This window comes from Microcaecilia unicolor, chromosome 3 (assembly GCF_901765095.1).
Source record: "Microcaecilia unicolor chromosome 3, aMicUni1.1, whole genome shotgun sequence".
Lineage (NCBI taxonomy): Eukaryota > Metazoa > Chordata > Amphibia > Gymnophiona > Siphonopidae > Microcaecilia > Microcaecilia unicolor.
In genome coordinates this window covers 80009853-80030350 of record NC_044033.1, presented here as the reverse complement: position 1 = coordinate 80030350, position 20498 = coordinate 80009853, and the positions used below count along the sequence as shown (strand labels likewise).

Below are 20498 nucleotides of genomic sequence, written 5' to 3'. Positions count from 1 at the left end.
TGTCATTCAGGTCCTTGTAGGTCTTTGTTTTTCCTCTGAGCAGCTATCTGAAGAGTTTTTCTCACATGAGTTTTATAAGTTGTGGCACTGCTGCTTGGGGCCTCTTTCCCCAGTATTTTTCCCTTAGATAGGGTTTTTTGGTACTTTATCTTCCACAGCCCACTTGGCCTTCTTAGTCCTTTTGCAGCCAGCCGAGTGATTGTTTTCAAAATTGAGTCATTTGATTTCACTAAGGCTATTTTTCCCGAAATGTCCCAGCAGAAAGCTCCCAGTGGTTTTCAAGAAGTGTACCCAGTGCACTAGGACCATGTCTCTTTACAAATACTCATAATTGGTGCCTGCCAGTGCCTGGAATCCAGTCATGATTCCTCCTCTTATAAACACTGTTGCAGAAGTCAAGGAGAGACATCAAAGCTCATGAGAAGAAGAGCAAGAGGATTTTTGCTGCCGAGAAATTCGGTCCATCAACATCAGGAGCATCGGTGTCCATAACTCTGGGAGCCGCATCAGCCACTGGGGATGCTTCAACAATGAGGGTGTCTCAACCTTCAATATCAAGTATCAGTAGAGACTACTGGATCCTGTCATCCTCTGATCCCAACCCCCCTCTCCCGATGAGCAGGCAGGAAGGATTCGTTCTAATCTGTGCTTCAGGTGGAGGCCAAGAAGCGTTGACATTGATTCCCCTAAAGCACAGCACTGACAGCATTGAGAGACAGACATCAAAGGTGCACTTGAAACATCCTCAATGTGATGGCAGCTTACCTTCCAGGGCATTGGATGGGGTGCGCCAGTATTCAAGGAGCTGAGAGACAGCCCCTGATACACCCCAGGTTGTCTCTGAAGGACATGTCCACACTGACTGAATCCCTATCATTATCAATGAAAGGCGCTCGAGGAGTTGGTTATGGGCAAGCTTTAGGAATAGATGGAGAGCAGCTTTGCTGAGCAAGAGACTTTGACATCAAGGGCATTGATGCCAAGGCTGGAGACAGGTCAGCCTATCATTGAAGCCCATATACTGTCTACAGGTAGTGCTTGAAAACCAAGACCTTGAGGGGCATTGGAGTTGATATACACTGCACCAGTGTCAAGCTTCCTGGATGCACCAGAGGTCCCGGGAGACTCGATGCCCCAAGCCCAAACCTGACTCTAAGGTCAATTATTGAGATAAGTGGCGATTCAGACATCCCCAGGGGAGTACTGTGGATTGAATTCTAAGTGCTCTTAGGTGTCTGAGAAGAGCCAGATGTTTTCTCTGAAGTGGGGTCCCCTTGGTCTTCCCTCAGACCCCTCCCCACCATATGAGAAGCAAAATATCCCTCAGAGAAGCCTTTATTCTTTGATTTTGTAAGGGAGATGGCCAAGTCCATCACATTTGAGTTGGAGACTGAGGTCTCTGAGCTACCTGGGAGGAGTGAGGGAGGGAGGATGCTTAACACCTGTGAGAGTAGTAGATCTCCATTGCCCTCCACTAAAATACCTCCTAAATAAGAAGGCCAAGCTGAGAGTGAACCTGGAGTGATATGGTGTCTAAGTGCTGCTTGATGAGACTGGCAGCCTCCTGCACCTTCACACTTAGAACATATGAAGATGTGAAAGACCCCCTCCCCCCCCCCCCTGTACAGGGAGTAAACAAGGTGGTCAGCTCTATGTATAGAATCTAAAAGGCTTCAAGATTTGAGAAGCTCTGCATTCCTTATTATTCCATTGTGACCAAATATGCTCTCAAATAGCCAAGAGAAGACTCACTCATCAGTATCCCCAGGGAGGGAGGTAAGGACCTTAGAGTGTTGAGAAGAAAGCACTTCAGAATGATATTTTTTCCTCCTGTGTAGCTTTTTATCAGGCCTTAATGAGCATGGACTTGTGGAACATTTTACGCAGAAAGGTGGAGTTTACGAACACTTCTTTGGGAGAAAGCCAAGGAGCTCCATTAGCTAGTAACCAAAGAGTGGGAGTGCAGAAAATACATGATTAGAGAAACCTATGATATTTTCAATACAATATCCAAGGCCTTTGCAGTGGGACTTGGGATCCTAGAAGTTGGCAGATAACCTTTTAAGTGTGAAGGTGCAGGGGGCTGCCATTCTCATCATGGAGTGGAGGAGTAGCCTAGTGGTTAGTGCAGCGGGCTTTGGTCCCCCGGGGAACTGGGATCGATTCCTGCTGCAGCTCCTTGTGACTCTGGGTAAAAGTCACTTAACCCTCCTTTGCCCCAGATAAATAAAAATCAAGCAGCACTTATACACCACATCTCTCCAGGTTCACTCTCAGCTTGTCCTTCTTATCTAGGAGGTATTTTAGTGTCACCCATGACAGCAGAGGGACCAAAAGTCCCAGCCAGCTACTCAGTCAAAACAAGGAATGACCTTTTGACTATCTCCAAGAGAGTATATCTTCAATCTCCATAACCATCTTGGAGAGAGGCTGAATTTTTTCCATCCAAGGTGGCTTCTTATAACCACAGACTGGTGGGTTCTGAAAATAGTCTAGATGGGTTACAGCCTACATTTGGAAAGTAAACTCTCTGCATCAGGAGTCGCTTACAGAGGAACTATTTACCCTCTTACATGCCAATGCAAGAGAAAAGAACGGGGATTTTATCCCAAGTACTTCCTGATCACAAAAAGCAAGGTGGGGGGAGGTTGAATTCATCTCATCCTAGATATGAGGACCTTGAATAAATATTTGGCCAGACAAAAGTTCAGGATGGTTTCCTTAGGCTCCCTGGCTGTCATGATTCAAAAAGCAAATTGGCTATGCCTTCTGGACTTGAAAGATACATATACCCACATTTAGATACAAACACATTAAAGGAAATACCTCATATTTAGCGTAGGGAAACACTTCTTCCAGTATCGCGTACTGCCGTTTACATGTGTCAGCACCTAGAGTTTTCATGAAGTTCCTAGCAGTTGTTGCAGCATCTCTGTGCAGGCTTGAAGTGCATCTGTTTCTCTACTTAGATGGCTGGCTGGTCAGGAACACAGAGGAAGGAACAAATAAATTAATGCAATGCACGTTACCATTTTCATGCTGGAACTAATAGGGTTCATTATAAATTATCCCAATACCCAATTCAGTCCGTCACAATGATTGGAGTTCATAGGAGCTGTGCTAGTCATGACTTAGGCAGTGGGTTGACATGCTGATTTCAGTGTTCACAGAAGTAGAACAGAGTCAGTAGATATCAGCAGATATTGAGAATGCTAGGGCACATGGTCTCTACTCCCATAGCATATCTTCTATTGAAGCCAGCTCAGAGGGAATCTGCAGGATATAATATCTGTCACAGCTCCTTTCAACCTCGGATGAAGATCATATGTCGATGATTTGTACACTCAGGATCTGTGGTCTGCTCAGGAGAAACTTCATCAGATAAACCTCCTGAAGCTATGAGCAGTCGGAAACACTAAAGGATTTCAGAGAGAGATTGGCAAATCAAATTATGCTAATTCAGACAATAGGGTTGCAAATGTACTATGAGCAGGGATGTGGAAATGATCCATATCCCATAGGATGTTGCTCAGGGCCACTTAACTGGCGGGGAAAGACAACTGTCTGGGGCACAGGCTGAGTCAGGTCCTGCAACTGCATGAGTGGTCTCTGGATGTGGGTGTAGCCCAGAATATCTTTCGAGAGTGGGGTGCCTCCTCAGTAGACCTATTTGCCACTCATTTCAACAAGAAAGTCCCACAGTTCTGCTCCAGATTATGGTCTCACAGCAGACTAGTCTTCTTTATCCTGCATAAATCGAACTAAAACAAAATAAAGAATAGAAACTTAATACAATTTGAGCTCACCACTGGAGATCCTTTGAGACTGGAGTGTTTCCCAACTCTCATCACTCAGGACAGGGAATCCCTATTGCATCCCATTCTCCATTCCCTGGCCCTCATAGCTTAGATATTGAGAGGTTAGTAGTACATTCCCTGAACTTGCCAGTGTTTCACTCTCAGGTGCTTCTGGTTTCCAGAAGAGATTCCACAAGGAGATCTTATGGTTTTAAGTGGCAGAAGTTTGCTATCTGGTGAGAGGGCAAGACCCTAGATCCCTTTTCCTGTCCTATACAAAAACTGCTTGAATACCTTATGCACCTTTCAGAGTCAGGTTTCAAGACCAACTCCATTAGGGTTCTCCTTAGTGCAATTGGCATTTACCATCGTTGTGTGGAAGGTAAAACCATTTCTGCTTAGCCCATAGTTATTCACTTCATGTGGGTTTGCTTCTATTGAAGCCTTCCATCAAAGCCCCTCTAGTATGGGATCTCAATGTCATATTAACCCAGTTAATGAAAGCTCCTTTTGAGCAGCTATCATCTGAAGTATTTGACCTGGAAGGTTCTGTTTTTGGTGGCAGTTTCAGTTCACAGGCCCTAATAGCTGATCGTATTATATAAAGTTTTTCAATAATTGAGTGGTCTTGTGCACACATCCTAAGTTCCTTCCTAAGGTAGTGTTGGAGTTCCATCTTAACCAGTCAGTTGTTCTACCAACATCTTTCCCAAAACCTTATGCCCACAAAAATGAAAGTGCATTGTACACCTTGTTTTGCAAGAAAGCCTTGGCCTTTATCTGGAGCCCATAGACAGTCCACCCAGCTTATTATCATTATTACTACAATCTTATATCCTGCAACTAGTTCAGTGCGGGTTACAGTAAAAAAACATTGAAGCATTCTTCAAGAAATTATAACAGGTTCAATTGATCCAAACAGGATGGAGGCTGTCATAGGCAATTGCACTCTTTCAAACTGGTTAGTGGACTGCATTTCCTTAACTTCTGTCCAAGCCGGGCTGATTCTTGAGGATCAGGTCACGGCTCAATGTTAGAGCCATGGCTGCATCAGTAGCCCACTTGAGATCAGCCTCCATAGAAAACATTTGCAGAGCTATGACATGATCGTCAGTCCACACATTCACATCTTACTACTGTTTGAATCAGGACTTCCAGTGTGACAATCAGTTTGGTCAGACAATCCTTCAGAACACATTTGGGATCTAGAAGCCAACTCCACCCCTCTAGGTCCATTTCTTTCTGTTCCAGACTACCTATCAAGAAAAAAATATATGAAGAGAGAGAAATAATAACGAGATGTATGGTTATCTACTTCCCTTCAGAACCCATAAGCCCTGCCTGTTGCAGGCCCTGGTGTTGTTCCCTATTTTCTTAGCATCTATACCAAACCAGTCCAGAACCTATGAGTTATATCAACTAGCAAATGGAGACAGAAAAACAATGTAGTTCTGTATGATTCACCCCTTAAGGGCAGTGTGCAGCCTTAGTATTTCTCTGTCTCCAGGGGATGATTGCAGGCAAACTATGCAGCTATTTACTGAGACAGCTCCAAGCCTAGTTGTCAACTGGGTTTCGTTGAGCACCTTTTCTAAAAGGTTTTGAGCCCCTTAAGGATTTGAAGAAGTTTGTCTGGAGCAGGGGTGCAACTTGGAGGTCTCTGAGTCTCCACCCCCTTTTTTTTTTCTTTCACCATGAAGAAAAAGGGCTGGCGTGTGAGGAGAAAGCTTTGGCTGTTTATTTATCACCCTTATCCCCTGACAGTGGTTTTACTGGGGTTGAGGTGCAGCTGAAGACCAGAAAGGATGTCTCTTCTTCAGCACTGAAAACCAGGCAAGTATGGAGGAGCCAGCTTGCACACTGTTTCTGGGATTTACTCGGAGCCCACTGAGTCTCTTCCACTCCTTCTCGTGTGCCTCCTTCCTCCTCCTTTGGCAGTGGTAAAATCTATATTATTACCCTTCTATTCAACTATGCCAAGTTTTGGGGAAAAAAATCTGTACCGCAGCTTAGAGTGCACAGCATACAGGGCTAAAACTTTGGTGGGAGATTGAGATGGAGTCTTACAGGCCCAGTCTTTTAGTAATACGGAGTAACTTGACCAGGCTATTAAGCTGCTCTCTGGACACTGAAAAATCAGGATGTTTTAAATATATTAATTACGTTTTTAAAAACGCATAATTAAGTTAAAAAGTTGTACCATGAGCAGACTCTGAGCTTCAGTGGTGTCCGAAGTGGTGTCACTCACCAGTGAAGTACAGTATGTCGTTTTTGTTTTATCTTTAGTGGCATTTGTTCTGAGGTTAACTGATACAGCTGTGCTCTCCCTGCATCGGCAGTTGCCAAGAAGCATCAAGTCTCTGTTGTGTTGCCCTGTGGAGCTACTTGTTAGCAGTCAGTTCTGTCTTCTTCAATTTTAGTCAGACAAGAAAGTTTCTTTCTCTTGGGCTACAAGCAAGTCTCTCTCTTCTCTTATGCTAGTGTGTGTGGAGCTATTTTGTAATGCTGGTAAAATCTGGACTCCTTGGGGTTCTGTGCTATCCACCTTACCAGAATTTTAAAAGCAGTAAATCAGCTCTCAGTGGCATCAGTACTTTGTGCCCCTAATCAATTTGCACATCTCTTCTCCTACCCAAGAAATCAACACTAGCAAGATTGCCTTCAATATGTGCTAACAATTCCTACCTGGCTGTTTAACCAAAGAAAAAAAGATGTCTGTGCATTTCTATCTAGGAGCATTTCTTGCCAAGTGCACGTGGACCAAGACAGCAGGTTGGCAGAAAACATCAAATTCTGAGGTAAAAAAGAAATGGAGATTATCTATTCCTAATTATAAAGTTGCTATAGATGCTTAGCAAAAACCTTGTTATTCTAAGTGAATAGGTAGTGATGTCTTCAATGTTAAGGCTCTTTTCCATCTATTTGCTACTCTGACCAACACTACACCATTCTCACAATCAACTATAATTGATGCCCCTACTGCTTCCCAGCTGGCAGATTATTTTCAATCTAAAATAAGCAGTGCCAGAGCAATGTTTGCTAGGAGTGCAGTTATTAATATGATTATTAGACAACAGTCTGGGATTCCAGGTGATAGATGTTGGTCAATCTTTTCACCTACTGATTTGTTTCTGTATAATTTCCTTGTATCAAAAATACTTCAAATCTTATTGTATTTTAGATCTATGCCCTCCCCCTTCAGAATTTTTAGTCTTGTTGTTTAAGTGAGTTCAGTATATGCTTTTGGTCGGGCAATTTCCAGTGGGGCTGTGTCACTCCTTGTGTGTGAGACTAAGAAGTTAGTTACTTCAGCTTTCACCTGCTTCCTGAAGTAGAGATAGTCTTGTGTCAAGCGGTGCCTTTCAGGGAGTGCATTCCAGAGTATGGGGGCTACTCCGGAGCAGACTCGCTTGCGGGTATCACATCGTGTAATGTCTTTTGGAGAGGGTGTGGTTAGGGATACTCCTTGAGGAGGACCTTAGTGTCCTTGGAGGTGTGTAGAAGGTCATCCTTCAAGTACTCGGGGCCATTTCCTTTAAGGGCCTTGAAGATCAGACACAGAGTTTTTAATTTAGCCCTTTATTGTACTGGTAGCCAATGAAGTTTTTGCAAAAATGGTGTGATGTGGCCACATCGCTTGCTACCTTTTATCAGTCTTGCTGCAGCATTCTGAATCAATTGGAGCTGGTGCAGACCCTTTGTAGTCAGACCATTGTAGAGCGCATTACAGTAATCCAGTCTGTAATGTTATCATGGCATGCACAACTGGGTTAACATTTTTCCTTCTCAATGTAAGGAGAGAGGCAGTATGGTTGTTGTAAATAGTCGAAGCAGCTCTTGAAGGTTGCTTGGATTTGGGGAATCAGAGTAAATGTTGAATCTCACTGTGTTCTGAGGTTCCTGATGTGTGATTTGAGGGAGAATTTGTACTTCCCAGAAGAGATTTTGATGTAAGGTATGTGTCCACTTGTGTTAGAGACCCAGAGAAACTCGGTTTTAATTGGGTTCAGGCAAAGTTTGTTGTGCTTAGCCCATTCATGAATTGATGTTAGACAGGGGATCAGTTTATTCAGGGCTGTAGGTAAATCAGGTTCAATGGGTATGAGTAGCTGCACATCATCCACGTAGATGTAGAACTGTCCATTCACCGAATCGGCTTGGCTAGTTGCTTAAGGTAGATACTGAACAGAATGAGTGACAGAGTCGATCCTTGTGGTACCCCACAGGTCAATGCCCATGGTGGCGATGAGGTGCTGTCAAACATTTTGGATTGTTGCCTATCTGATAGGATCTGAACCACGCAAGTACTGTTCTGTTGGTACCTGTTTCTGCCAATCGTGCTAGCATGATATCATGATCCACAGTGTCAAAAGCTGCTGAGAAATCTAGCAGTACTAACGCCGAGGCAAATCCCCTGTCTCAGTTTCCGTGAAGATCATCTAGTAGGGGTACAAGGACTCTATTCCATAACTGGGTCTAAATCCAGATTGACATGGATCTAACCAGTTTCTCTTCTAGCCAATCATTGAGTTGAACACAGACTGTTTTGTTCTATAAGTTTCCCTAGAAATGGGATATTGGATACTGGCCGGTAACTTTCTTTTTATATATATATATATATATATATATATATATATATATATATATATATATATATATATATATATATATATATTTTATTATTTTCAGTAATAATCCAAGCAACAGTTAAAACATTTCTAATACATCATGTGCACTGTACAGAGTCATTCCTATTATATTGGTATTTCTGTATCATACCCTATCCCTCTACCCCTCCCCCACCCTCTCTCCCCCCTATTACCTCCTTCGACTCAGCTTGCAATTACAAGCCTGCATAGGTAACTATCCAGAGGCGCTCTGTGAGGCTGACCATTGTTCGTATAGATCCCAAGTCTTATGATATTGCAGCAAGCGCCCTGTGCGTAGGGCTGTTAGTTTTGACATTAAGCAAATATAATCCAACTTGCGCAAGACTGCTTGCAAATTCGGGAGAGATGGTTGTTTCCAGACCGCTGCTAGTACCAACTTGCTTGCCACAAACACTTGAGCAGCAAATTGATGCACAAAGTTCTGAACTCCCGTTGCCTTAAAAGTGTAGCAAACAGTGGTCCATTTTCATGGGATAGTTCACCCCAGTCACCTCACTCAAAAATTTCACTACTCGCCCAATAGCTCTGTGCATGTTTACAGGCCCACCATACATGAAACATAGCCTATTGCGCCACATTGACGCCAACACTGGGCCGATCCTGTCCGGAACATTTTTGCCAGACATTGAGGGGTATAGTACCAACACTCTATTAGATTGTAAGCTCTTTGAGCAGGGACTGTCTTTCTTCTATGTTTGTGCAGCGCTGCGTATGCCTTGTAGCGCTATAGAAATGCTAAATAGTAGTAGTATAATATTTTGTGCCCACTCTGAACCATAGCACTAGACACCAAGACTCTAAGCAGGGATCTCAATGCCAGTTTCCACTGTGGAAATGTATATGTCACCCCCAAGGCCACACCCCACTTAGATAGTGTTCCACAGGATTGTTGTAAGAAAGCAGAGCCCCATATAGTCTTGAGATGCTACCTCTTCCTCCCCCTCCCATCAATCCGCACTCCAACCGAGTTTCAGGCAAACAAAGTTCCCTCTGCGCTCTTCATGTGATAAAGTCCCTCACCTGGTAGTATTGGAAGGCCTGTAAAGGGGATAACCCGTGTTCCTCACAAAGCTCCTTGAAAGACACAGTCCTATCCTCCTCCCACATCTGTCCTAATTCGCAAAGTCCCATGTCCTCCCATGTACGATAAGCAGTATCCTGTGTGCCTGGCCCAAATTGGGGAGCAAAGCGTAAAAACATATGGTGAAAATATATGCGCTTTGGGAAGAACTTTTCCCGTATTTTGTTCCAGCAGAACAAGGGCCATTGAATAAAGGGTGGGCTTCTTTTAGCTAACTCTCCCAGGTCTTGTCTAGCCAACCAGGGAATCGCTCTTAGCGGGGAAAGGTCCCATCCATCCCTGTTCTATCCTTGTCCATATTTTCCCAGTGTCTTGAAGCCATGTTGCTATCACTCTGAGGTGCGCTGCCTGGAAATATGTCCAGAAAAAGGGCACCCCCATCCCTCCCCGTTCCTTTGGTTGGTACATTACCTCCCTCCTCACCCGCGGAGGCCTTTTCTTCCAGATAAACGAGAAGACTTTATTCTGAAGGTCCCGGAAAAATCTATCTGGAATTGAAATAGGTAGAGCCATAGAGGTACAAAATTCTAGGGAGTATAACCATTTTAACCGCATTAATCCTCTCAAGCCAAGACAGTGTTAATCTCTCCCATCTGTGTAGTTCTGTGAAGAGCCGCCGCACTAGTTCTGGAAAATTAAGCTGAAACAGCTCTTCAATACTTCTCGGTATGTTAACCCCTAAATATCGGACATAACTTGATGCCCATCAAAAAGGGGATGCAAGTTGCAAGCGCCCTTTTTGCTCGGTAGTTATATTGATATCCAGCGTCTCAGATTTGTCGAGATTGATCTTAAAACCAGAAACTATCCCATATGCTCGGAGCACCTCAAGAACTCTCGGGAAGGAAGTCTCGGGATCTCTCAGCATTAGTAGTATATCATCTGCAAAAAGGAGAGCTCGTGTTTCTAGACCCCCCAGCCGCGGTCCCCGTATCTCAGGATGCGCCCGAATCTTTACTGCCAGTGGTTCCATAACTATAGCGAAAAGTAAGGGGGATAACGTGCACCCTTGCTGCGTCCCCCTATGTAATCGAAAAGGCTTTGAGAGCTTACCATTCACCCAAATTGAGGCCAGAGGTGTCTTATAAATCAGTTGAAGCCAATATATAAATCTCCCCGAAAATCCCATCTTGTGTAATACTGCAAATAAGAAAGGCCAACTCAAGATCGCATATTTGATTACGAAGTTTGCGAATTCAGTCTAAACCCTCAGAAGAAGACCCAAGCCCACCCCGATGGAGTCTAGCCTCCTCCTGCTCCAGCTGTCTCCTGAGACCAACTTCTTTAGCTGACCTCGTTTTCCACACATGTGTCTTCAGCGCTATCAAGTGGCCTCGCATAACCTCCTTGAAGCCCTCCCATAATATAATAGGCGTGACCTCCCCATTATCATTGAACTGGATATAGTCTTTAATATGTTGTTCCAAGCTAGCCACGTTGGTCGGATCAAGCAAAAGTGCATCATCCATCCGCCATCTATCTCCTCCCCTCTGAGGCTTGGGTAGAACCAATTGCATCAACACTGGCTAGTCATCTGACCATGTACCGGGCAATATCTGATGGGACCCAATCTGCTCCATTATAGATGCCTCCCCCAGCCAAAAATCAATCCTGTAGAAAGACTGATGAACTGTAGAGAAGTAAGTGTAGCTGCGGACTAACGGGTTTGCTTGATGCCGGAAATCTATTAACTGCCAGCGTGTAGTAAATTCCTGCAACCTCCCTCTATCCTTCTGACCGTACCGTACATCGCGCGAGTAGTTGTCTAGAGAGGATTTCAGAGTGATATTAAAATCCCCTCCTACAATTAGAGAGCCCTCTATATTTCTCAGGATTAGTTGAGCCACTTCGTCCATAAATTCCCCCCGGTTCAGATTGGGTCCATAGACATTCACTATTGTATTAACCCGTCCTGCTAATGAAAAAACCACTAAAAGGTGTCTCCCCCCCTTATCTCTGACAACCTTCAAAATATTCCATGGTTTAGCACCAATGAATGCTATCAGTACTCCTCTGTTTTTTGTGTTAGCTATACTGGATGCGAAATATATATTAGGGAATTTCTTATGGCGGCATAAATGTTCGTGTCTAGGTTGTAAGTGAGTCTCTTGTACCAAAGTCACATCCGCCTTAAGGCGAAGTAGCTCCCTAAACATAAGTTGTCATTTCCTTGGGATATTCAGCCCTCTCACATTTAGCAACAGTAGATTTATGTCAGACTTCGCCTATCTTAAATGAGTTGATAATCACCATTCTAACTGTCCTCTCCCTATGCACCTCTGTCTCCGCCCCCTCCCGCATCCCTGCTGAGTCGTTACCCCATCCCTCTTATATTCTTCATCCCCTTTCCCACCTTCCCCTCCTTGGCCTACCCTCCTTCCCTTTCCCTAGTAGTTCCCTCCCCACCTCCCCCATATGTATTACAGCTGCCCACGTGTATCACCATGGGTAGTTAAAGGAGAAAGTGTGGGCAGAGTACCCGTCTTCGTGGTTCCCCACCGTCTTTGCTTGCAAACTTTCATTATAACAGTTTAACAAATGCACACAAACTAACAACATATACCACCATTAATGTCCAACGATGCATCACTACAGCCACTCTGAATTCCCTTCCCCTACCTCACCTTCTCATCTCCCGCAAACTTACCTCAATCATACCTGTTTCCCGCGGGTTCCCTCCAATGTATCGCCCCACTTAGTTTCCCGTTCTTTCCTTCCAATGTCTCAATGATTTTTTCCATTATTATATTCCTTGTTACAAAACTTGTCTCATAACACTTCATAATGTAATCCATAACTGAGCTGTAACAAAATGTACTTCCAGTCTTCATAACGTACTGTAAGCCACACTGAACCCGCAAAAAGGTGGGAAAATGTGGGGTACAAATGCAATAAATAATAATAATAATTAAGATTCCTTAAGCACAGCATCCATCCTCTTTGCAATTGAACAAGTCCATTGTCTTGAAGACCCTTTGCCATTAACCTGCTCCGTTGTCCCGAAAAATCATTAATCAAAGTCAAGGAAAAATCAAAAATCACCTCCCTAATCAAACTTTGAACTAACAGCATTCAGAGTGAATCTACTCTGGGAGATAGAAGCTTACAAAGAGAATCATACATACAGAGAGAATCTAGCTCTGGGAGATAGAAGTTTTGCTCTCCTGCTTAAGGCTTTGCCTTCTGCTGTAGGAATCTGTTTCTCAGCACTATATTGATTATATGCCATTCGATTTTTCTCTTGGCCATTTTGAGGCATATTTTCAAAGCACTTAGCCTCCCAAAGTTCCATAGAAACCTATGGAACTTAGCCTCCCAAAGTGCTTTGAAAATATGCCTCTTTACATTGCTAATTCTTCCCTTCCCCCAACAACAACAGTTTGAAACTGAGTGGGTGTGACCAGCATCTCTGCTGGGGAGGAGAATAATGCTAATCAAACTTTGAACAGCATTCAGAGTGAATCTACTCTGGGAGATAGAAGCTTACAGAGAAAATCATACATACAGAGAGAATCTAGCTCTGGGAGATAGAAGTTTTGCTCTCCTGCTTAAGGAGACGAAATTCCAGCCGACCGTTCATGGACAAACTTCACCTTCCTTACCACGAAAGAAGTCTCAATGGCACTCACCAAACTTTCCAAATCTCACTGCCATCTCGACCCATGCCCCAACTGCTTAATGAAAAATGCCCCAGAACGCTTTATCATAGATCTTACCTCCCACCTAAACCTTCTGCTACAGCAAGGTTCATTCCCCACTGAACATGGCAAGATACTGCTTACACCAATACCAAAAAATCCTAAGAAACCAGTGAGCGATGTCACCAACTACCACCCCATTGCCTCCATTCCTCTACTAATTAAATTGATGGAAAACAGGGTGACCTCTCAAATCAACGACTACATACAAAAATTCTCCATTCTACATGAGTCCCAGTCGGGCTTCCGTCCAGCCCACAGCACAGAAACTGTCCTTCTCACCCTAATATCCAAATTCAGACAAGAAATTGCATTTGGAAACAGCATCCTCCTTCTACAATTCGACTTGTCCAGTGCATTTGACATGGTAGATCACAACATACTAACCAAACTATTGGACAAACTTGGAATCGGCGGTAACATTATTAGTTGGATAAAAGGATTAATCACCTCAAGATCCTATCAAATCACCCACTGATATCTCATCCCCCTGGTCACCTATCTGCGGAGTACCTCAGTGATCCCCTTTATCACCGATACTCTTCAATCTGATGATGATCCCACTAGCCAAAGCCCTATTCAGACATGGTCTAAACCCTTTCATTTATGCTGATGACTTTACTTTATTCATTCCCTTTAAATCAAACCTAACAGAAATCTCTGATAGAATACCCATGGGCATGAACATCTTAACCTCCTGGGCCAACGCCTTTAGGATGAAATTGAACAAAGAAAAAACACAGTGCCTAATCCTTTCATCTCAGCACTCCACAATCCCCCCCATCTAATCTCACCATCTCCGGCACTACAATCCCTATTTCTGAAAACCTGAAAATCCTTGGAGTGACACTAGACAGCCACCTCTCCCTCGACAATCACGCCACATCCACCACAATGATGTGGATATTGAAACGCGTAAAACCATATCTACCCCAGAAAACATTCCAGAATTTAGTGCAATCCACGGTACTTACACATGCTGATTACTGCAACAGTATTTTCTTAGGCTGCAAAGCATATATCCTAAAAAAAACTTCAGACCGCCCAAAATACAGCAGCAAGACTCATCTTTGGCAGATCACGTTTTGAGAGTGCAACTCCTCTCCGTGCAAGACTGCACTGGCTCCCAATCAAAGAACGTATCAATTTCATAGCCCAGACTTTAATCCACAAGATAATACATGGAGAATCTCCGAACTATATGATAAATCTGGTCAACCTTCCAGCAAGAAACATGTCTGTATCCTCACGAAAGTACCTCAACTTGCACTATCCCAGCTGTAAAGGTCTCAAGTACAAAACTTATTATGGATCCAATTTTTCCTTCCTGGGCAGCCGTCTATGGGACGCTCTCCCTAGACCTATCCGAGCAATCCATGACCACCTACCATTCAGAAAAGCACTAAAAACCCATCTATTCAAACAAGCCTACCCAAAAGACCCAGATTAATCTCATGAACCCATCTACCTTACATATACTGAAGAGAAAACGACATTGACCCAGACTCTATCTCCCACCTTACCCTCCTCTCTCTATCACCTGTCTCTACCTATTACTACCCATCCATCCTTTTATTATGTTATACTTAATTTCCTACTTTACATAACAAAATTCTGTGTTACCTATTACTATGTAAGCCGCATTGAGCCTGCTTTTAGTGGGAAAGTGCAGGATACAAATATAATAAATAAATAAACATTTCACTTATAGTCAAGTGACTCTAGCAGCCGATTGTTGCCGTTGCAGGAGTCTTGAGCCTTTACCCACTCGCTGCCATTTCGGAGGTGCCACCACCGTAGAGCTTCGCTTTATAGATCCTGATGGTGTAGGTGTCTCCATAGGACCCTCTTCTGGAAGGATCTCTCTGGCCTCCGACAGTGATTTTATTTGCTGCATCTTTCCCTCCTTGTAGAAGACCAGCGCGAAGGGGTGCCGCCATTTATATCGAATCCCCATTTCTTGAAGTCACCTGGTGACGGGCTTTAACTCCGCTCTCAGTTTTAACATGGTGGCAGCCAAGTCTTGATAGATTTCTACTCCATAGGAATCCCATTGAAAGTTTGGGGTCTGGTGTGCCACTTTAGCCACTTGTTCTTTCAGTTTATAGACCCGAAAACACACTATGATGTCTTTAGACAAATTAGCCCGAGGGGACCCGAAGGCTCGATGGGCTCTTTCCAAATGAACCGAGGTCGGTTCCACCATGGTTCCACTCATAGCCAGCAGGTCGCTTACTGTCTTTTGCACTGTCCCCTCACAGTCCAAGTAGGCAGGGGTTTCAGGTATGCCTCTAAATCGTAAGTTGCATCTGCGACTGCAATTCTCCAGGTCCTCCAGTTTATCCAGGACTTGTTGGTGCACTGACTGAGTTTCCAAAACCTGGTAGGCTATCACTTCTATCGCCTCTGAATGCGAGTCTATCCGGGTTTCTGCCTTCTCAATCCTGGACCCCAGATCCCATATCTCATCTCAGCAAAAAGTGTTGCCAGATCCCCCCGCATTGCTTTCAAATTGGACCTTATCTCCTGCAGCCATTGCTTCCAGTCCAGCCACATCTCTGCCATGGGCCCCCTCTGATTTTCATCTGCCTCCTGCGGCTCTTCGAGAGGCACTTTTTCTGTGCACTCCTGCTGATTGTGTGTTGCGGCCACCATCTTGTTTCCCGCTCGCGCTGGTCCCGCACCTGGGTAAGCGAAGCGTGAAAAATACACCTCTTCCGTTCGCGCCTCTTTCTCTACACTGCCAACTCATTCCTGCGTCTGTCGCCGAATCTCCCGCTTCTCAAATCGGGCGTTTGCTCTTATCATCCCCGTGGGTCCCCAGGAGCTCCACGCTTAGGCGGCCATTCCACCCGATGACGTCACTTCCTCCCTGGCTGGTAACTTTCAAGTTTGTCATGGTCAAGGTTGTTTTTATTTAGCAAAAAATAAACAACTACCCTTTTTAATGCTGTTGGTAGTTACCCCTTAGGAAGAGAAAAGTTCACAATTTTCGTGGCACCTTTTATGAGGCCCATACTTGCCTGCTGCACTATCTTTGATGGGAGCAGGTAGTTGGTCGAAGGTCTCTTGGAATTTTGTCAAAGCTCTCCTCTGTTATTGGGTTAAAAGTGTCCAATATGTCTCTGTCAGGAGGGGGCGAGTTTGTTCACTCCTGGTTAACTGATTGGAGGCTGGGTGGGATTGTCTGTAAATCCTGGCAGAGACTTTTAATTTTGTTGGCAAAGTATGCAGTAAAATCATTGCAGTTCAGTTTTGACTGGGCAGGCTGGTTCTGTTATGGAGGTTGCAGTAGGCTGTTCGCTATACTGAACAGCTGCTTGGTTGAATTGGCAGCCTGTGCAAATCATTGAGAGAAATATTGTTGTTTGGTTGATGTTAAGGCTTGGCGATACTTTATCATGTGGTTCCTACAGTTTAGCCTGTCTTCGTCCAGTCAGGATTTCCGCCATCTCCTTTCCAGTTTCTGTCCTTCGCGTTTAAGGATCCAAAGTTCTGGAGAAAACCAAGGTGAGCTTTTGTGAGTGGGGCATAAGACCTTTTTTTAGTGCTGCTGTTTTCTATAAGATCTTGACTGTGTATTCCAAATGTCAACCTGTTCTGACACTGTAGTTGTCTTTTTATCCATATGTGGATAGTCCAAGGCCTCTAGGAAATTCTCAACGGTCAGCTTTTTTTTTTGTCTCTGATCTCCTTCCAAACTCTGGGACACTCTGGGAGATGCCATTTGTTTCAGGTGGTCACGTGGGGAAAGTTTAATTAGAAAATGGTATGACCATGATAGGGGTGTTATTTCAATACTGCTATCCTAGAATTCTGGGATGTCAGCCCCTTTGTAGAATACCAAATCTAGTATGTATGCAACTGAAAGATTATTTGGTAAAGCATAATGTTCTGCACTATTCACAATCAGGATTTAGATCCTGGCACATTACAGAATCAGTATTGGTGTCAATTATTGACAAAGCTAGGTCTTAGTTATGTAAAAATTATAAAGCTCTAATTCTGCAGTTCGATCTATACTCTGTATTTGATCTGATAGATCATATTTTACTCTCTCTGACCCCCACCCTTGACGTTTTCCTTTAAACAAAAGGGTGAGGGGAGAAAATGTCCCCCACCCCCAGTTCAGTTTGTTTCCTGCAGCATGTGGATGTAGCTGGGCTACTGAGCAACAGCCACATGACAGCATTCTGTTTTCTCTCCTCCTTCCAGAGTGCCTGGGAGTAGAAGAACTTGTTGCATGCAAATCTCTCTCATGAATATTCTTTGTGGGTATCCTGAAAATCTGACTGGCTGGGGTGCCTCCAGGACCAGGTTTGGGAACCACTGGGCTACAGTATATTCTTTTTTTGGCTTTCTTGAATTAATGTTAGCTGGAGAACCTTTCTCAGTAATGGATTCCATTCATAGGTTCTGGACCAGTTTGGAAGGGCTTAATGAGCCATTTTGCAAGCAGAGCAGAACTTGCTGTAGTTCAGAAAAAATCACATAGGGCATGGGTCCCTCAGTCCCCTCAAACCTGTGAACAAGTAGGAAACACATTCTGTCTTGAAGAAGGGCAGTGGTGCAACAACTGCTGTATGATCCCATCACTGATGGACACGCTGAAAAGAGGATAACTTAGAAGTATTCTTGGTATCACTTGATGTGACGGGAGGCTATTCCAGTTATTTAAGTCGTCATCACTAAGAACTAGAGAATGAGAGAATACAGCTATATTTCCTGCTCTTAAACTTGGCAACATCAGTGAAGCTGTAATGTACTGGTAGTGACCATACAGCTTCAGCAATCAATTCCACTAGGTTCTAATGAAAGGCTGAGTTAAGGAGGCCAAACAAGACTAAGAATTCTCACCTAAGGGGCTATAACAAGGAGCTGGTGTTGAGAAAATGAGTGTCTATTCATCTCCCCAAAGTGTACAGATTCCCTCTACAAGAGAAACTCTATCTTCAATAGTTGTAAGAAACCTATCAATTTAGCCCCATGTGGGACCAGGTGTATGTTATTTGGCATTGAACTTCCCTGGCCTGGAGATGATTGGGTTTAGATTACATTGGCTAATTGCAGAATCCTCTCATGCATTGGTTCTTGAGCCCTCTGTGGTTCACTGAGGACTGCTTTACTACATCCCACTGATTCTGGAATGGTATGGTATGAACGTTAAGGAAGGAGAAATTATGTTTACCTGATAATTTTCTTTCCTTTAGGCCTTCCAGGCCAGTCCAGAGACCCTCCTTACTTAAATATTAACGAACATGCTTCAGTTCTGAATTGATCTCCTCTTTTTAATCATTTTTCATTTTGAAGTACTTCTATTTTACAATGCCTCTAACTTACTTCAGTGGAATTGAAGGGCTTATTTCCAAAACCCTCTAAGACCAGTGCAACTAATATGAACTTAGCGGGTTTCGAAAATAAGCCCTTCAATTTCAGGAACCTCCTGACGCAGTTGGAGAAACATGTGTCAGTAAAATGCAGCAGTACCACCTTGGTAAAGATAATGGACGAATATGACATTTGACCGGAAGTGTGATCATGAGCAGCATTGCTTGGTCATTTAAAATGCTGAGCGTTCTAAGATTGCACAGTGCCCTTAAGGGGCAAATCACACAGAAATACTTTGTTTCTGTTTCTCCGTCTGCTGATTGATGGATATAACACAGGTTCTGGGCTGATGTGGTAGGACTAAAGGAAAGAAAATTATCAGGTAAGATATAATTTCTTCTTTTTGTTTAAGGCAGCCTGCTAGCCAGGGATTCCCAGTTGTAAGAATATTCTCTTGCTTGCCTTTGAAGAAAACACAATTGCCTTCCTGTAGCACGTGTTCTCCAAGGACAGCAGAATGAAATATCTGTCCATTTTTTTATATTTTTGTTACATTTGTACCCCGCGATTTCCCACTCATGACAGGCTCAATGCGGCTTACATATTGTATACAGGTACTTATTTGTACCTGGGGCAATGGAGGGTTAAGTGACTTGCCCAGAGTCACAAGGAGCTGCCTGTGCCTGAAGTGGGAATCAAACTCAGTTCCCCAGGACCAAAGTCCACCACCCTAACCACTAAGCCACTCCTCCACTCCCCTGAGAGTTGACTGACTAGGTCCTGTGAGATGGTGGCAGGCAGAAAGACATTCATATGCACCATACAATGCTTTGAGAAAATAGGCTGGGCGTCATTCCCGTGCGGGCTCTGTCAATATGGCATCACCCAGTGTAAGAATATTCATCCTGCTGTAGGTGAGTAATCTTGTTTACTGTGAAAACTGGGAGGCCCAGTAGTATTTCTAGCATTGTGAATCCTAATCAGCAGAAACCCAATATATCACTAGAGAATCTAAAGTTAAAATGATGCCATTTCTTATTGGTTCTTTACCCTTCCTACAGGTATTTATATAATCTCATTCATTCATAACCATCTTTTCTCCCTTTCCTTTATGTTGTCTTTAATAGCCAGGATCCCCTTACCTACCTTATGTTCATTCTGGCCTGATCTCCACTCCCAGCAACTTTGAGCACATCTATCACATGACTGTTAATTCTGCTGAAAAATTCCTCTATCGTGATTCCAAACTCCCCACCTATTCTCCATCTCTGCACTCTGGCCCTGGTACTCACAGGGTAGGCACAGCTCATCCCGGATTTTGCTGTACTAATGCGGTTTGATTTTTCTGCTTCCTGCTCTAATACGTTTGAAATTAAGCAGCTTTGCCCTGCCAATGTCGTCTTCTATAGCATCCCTCCAGACTGGCATAGACAAATGGGTTATGCACTTCTACCAACAGATGGAGATTGAGAACCACTGACTTCTGTGTTACCTATAAGTAGGCTGTGCTGTCCCCCTAGAGCCAGTCTGTTCTCAGTCTCCAGCAGATGGTAGATGTGCAGTTCTGGAAGTAAGCCTTGAGGGTTTTTGTTTTCTTATTAAATAACCCGGAAAAAAAAAGGGAAATAATACCGGTTTGATGCTGTTTCCCTCTCAGTGCAGTTCTGTTCTCTTCTGCTGGACTGAGGTGGGACTGAAGGGGTCTCCTTTGCCTTGAGGGTGCTACACCTGGGTGGCTGGGTCCCTCCCCCCCTTCCATCCATCCATAGGTGGTCAGTGACTCAACTGTTTGTGGAGGCTAAAGTGGATGGAGCATGGCCAGGGCAGGACCTGAGTCCTTAATTGTGACAACATGCAGAAAGAAAAGTCAGCAAAATAGTTGCAGATATGTTTTATCTTAATATCTAAATTTGATAAAAGGTAT

The 20498-nt window shown here is 43.8% G+C and overlaps 1 protein-coding gene across 1 annotated transcript in view; it reads left to right on the top strand.

The window, feature by feature from the left end:
- The window catches only part of LOC115465558 (serine/threonine-protein kinase MRCK alpha-like), an 806479-nt gene that overhangs the window by 747446 nt on the left and 38535 nt on the right, over positions 1 to 20498 (top strand).